We start from the raw sequence: 3,391 nt of genomic DNA, 5'->3' as shown, positions 1-3,391 counted from the left end.
CCAGAAGATGAGGAAGAAGAAGCAAGAAGCAGCAGCAGCAGAAAACAAATTGACATTAGACAATCTTGCAGAAGGGTTTTAATTATTAAAGACTGCTTTTGATTTCTGTTATGACATGGATCCTTCTATGATATGGGCACTGAAACTTAAGCAAATGATGGAAAAAGGATTAGTACTGAATAGAAACATTTTTACGGAAATGAAAAGGGAAAAAACTCAGCAATTACAATCTACTTCTGTAACATTACATCAAGTATGCTTGTCTCTCCTGCCTCCCCTTCTATCTGCTCCACCTCGTCTGCCTCTGCCACCACTGAGACAGCAAGACCAGCCCTTCCTCTCCCTCCTCCTCCTCCTCAGCTTACCCAATGTGAAGATGGTGAGGATGAAGACCTTTATGATGATCCACTTCCATTTAATGAAGAGTAAATAATCATCATGCTGAACAGTTCCTAAACTTAACTGTTGTGTATGTGCGTGAACATCTTCACATGAAAATCTAATAACTCCAGCACAGGAACTGTATGAGACTTTTTGTGTCATCATCATTGTCATTGCCAAAGATTTTATCTTGTAGAACATTCTTTGCAAGACTTGTGTTGAAGTGGACAGCCTATCCTTACATCAGTATAAAGTGAGTGATGTTTTTAAAAAAGTAATAATGTGTTAGTTTTTACTGTTTTATACTTTGCTTTCAAAGAATTGCATTGCCATAAAGTATACCTCTCTCTCGTAACTGGAGAAATTGCATATCAGCCTATCACCGCAAGTAAGAGTTTTAAAAAATGTTATAATGTTTCTAAGGCTGTATTATGAAAATGACTGTAATGCTGTATGGCATAAAAATTTTATAACAATTCAGTCATTAGTGTATGAGCTAGGCTACCTTGAAGCTATCCAATCGATTACACTAGGCTACCATAAAGCAATCATACTGCTTCATTATCAGTGCATGAATCCTTACACCTGTAAATAAATATGAATTTCTTTTTTCACAGTAGCTTTTCATTTTTGATGTTTAGTGTTAGCAATACTAACATCTACAGTGTTTTGTATCATATAAGAAAATATTGATGTAGGTGTTGACAGACCATTCATCTTATGAGCAGACCATGTAACTTATGGTATTGATAAATGCAGTAATTTACCACTGCAAGTTTTCTCTTCCTTATAGTATTCTTAATAACATTTTCTTTTCTCTAGCTTACTTTATTTTAAGAGTACAGGATATAATACACATAGCATACAAAATATGTATTTTTTTTTTCTTTTTGTCTATGCCACTTGCAGGACCTTGTTTCCCTGGCCAGGGATTGAACCTGGGCCCCCTGCAGTGGAAGCACAGAGTCCTAACCACTAGACCACCAGGGCATTCCCAAAACATGTATTAATTGACTGTTTATGTTATCGATAAGATATCCAGTCAAAATAGACTATTAGTAGTTAAGAGTTTGGGGAGTCAAAAGTTATACATGGATTTTCAACTGCATGGAGGATCAGTTCCCCTAACCCCTGCATTGTTCAAGAATCAATTGTAGGTGCAAAAATCTGCAGCAAATCAATAGCAAGATGAATTAAATAGGATTATGCAATAGACCAAGTGGGATTTATCTATGGGATGTAAACATGGTTCAATATACAAAAATGTGAAACATTATATTCATAGAATGAAGGACAAAAAAACACATGATCATTCAATAGCAGTAGTAAAATTTGACATAATTCAACACTTTTATGATAGAAATTGTCAATAAGCTAGGAATAGAAGGAAATTACCAATAAGCTAGGAATAGAAGGAAATTACCTCTACAAAATAAAGGTCATATGTGAAAAGACCACAGCTAAATCGTACTCAATAATTTTTTTCTAGAAGATTAGGAACAAGGCAAGTATTTCCATTCTTGTCACTTCTAATCAACATAGTCCTAGAAATCTTAGAGCAATTAAGCCTGAAAAAAAAAAAAAAGCATTCTAATCAGAAAAGAAGTATAATTATCTCTGTTTACACAGTATATAACCTGATATGTAAAAATCCTAAAGACTTCACAAAAAACTGTTAAACATAATAAATGAATATAACAAAATTTCAGGATACAAAATCAACATACAAAACTCAGTTGTGTTTTTGTGTACTAACAATGAGCTACACAGAAAGGAAATCAAGAAAATAATCACATTTACCATAGCTTCAAACAGAAATAATACTTAAATATAGCAGTGTGTACATGTAAATTCCATAAGGACTTATTGCACAGCACAGTGAATGCTGCTCAATAATCTGTAATAACCTAAATGGGAAAAGAAATTGAAAAAGAATAGCTACATGTATATGTATAACTGAATCACTTTGCTGTACACCTGAAACTAACACAGCATTGTGAATCAACTATGCTCCAATATAAAATAAAAATTAAAAAAAAAAGAAAACTAAATGAAGGGGCACTTATGTTCACTAAGGAAAAGAGTTGTCATCTTTATCTTCATTTTATTTGTTTTCAGTGGCAGCATACATATCTTATTCAGATCAGCTTATTTGAATGGAAAACTGTACATAAATAGATCTTATATCTATCTATCTATCTATCTATCTATCTATCTATCTACCTATCATCTATCATCTATCTATCATCTATCATTCATCATCTATATATCATCTATCATCTACCTATTCAGATATTCATATCTATTCATTTTAGAACACCAATTAGAAATCAAAGTGTCATTCCCTTGTTTAAAACCCTTTTATGTCTTCTCCACTAAGGTCCTGAGCATGGTATTAAAAGATCCTTCTTTCCTCTGGCTCTTGCCTTCTACTCCTGGGTCATTTCTTCCCGTTCCCCCACAAGGATCTCCATGCTGCCTCTGCTTCTAGCCTTTGCATACACCAGATTCTCTCTTGACTACTTTCCATCAACCATCCCTTTGTCAACCAGGTACCTGAACTATTTGTGTTCCAAGCCTTTGTTCAAGCCTTTCTTCCCCTGTCTCTACCCTCTTTTTGTCTCTCAAACACAGCCTGATCAATTTCTTCTCTGTGCCCCATTGTACATTGCACTTTGATGGTCATTATACCTGTTTCAGTCTAAGGCTGAAACATGATCATTTGTCTGTATCCTTCTGCCTCATAATACTCACAGTTCCTAGCCAAGGCTTTGAAATATAGTAAATATTAAATAAATGTTTACAAAATGAACAAATGCATAAATGAATGTTTGAACATTAAAAGAAAAGAAATAATACTTAAAAATAAATTTAACCAAGGAAGTGAAATGTATATACACTGAAAAATGTAAATATTGAAAATATGGATGACAAAAATAAAATGGCAAGAAATTCCATGTTCATGGATTGAAAGAATTGATATCTTTAAAATGTCCACATTACCTTAATG

General features: G+C 33.6%; 1 non-coding gene across 1 annotated transcript; it reads right to left on the bottom strand.

Moving 5' to 3' along the window:
• Positions 1 to 1,298: 1,298 nt before the first annotated feature.
• On the bottom strand, positions 1,299 to 1,371 carry TRNAG-UCC (transfer RNA glycine (anticodon UCC)). The gene has a single exon. It is a non-coding gene; the product is annotated as a tRNA-Gly (tRNA).
• Positions 1,372 to 3,391: the final 2,020 nt, after the last annotated feature.

The sequence above is a fragment of the Hippopotamus amphibius genome, chromosome 1 (assembly GCF_030028045.1).
Source record: "Hippopotamus amphibius kiboko isolate mHipAmp2 chromosome 1, mHipAmp2.hap2, whole genome shotgun sequence".
NCBI lineage: Eukaryota > Metazoa > Chordata > Mammalia > Artiodactyla > Hippopotamidae > Hippopotamus > Hippopotamus amphibius.
The sequence above is the reverse complement of the archived record's forward strand: the minus strand, read 5'-3'. Positions and strand labels throughout refer to the sequence as shown.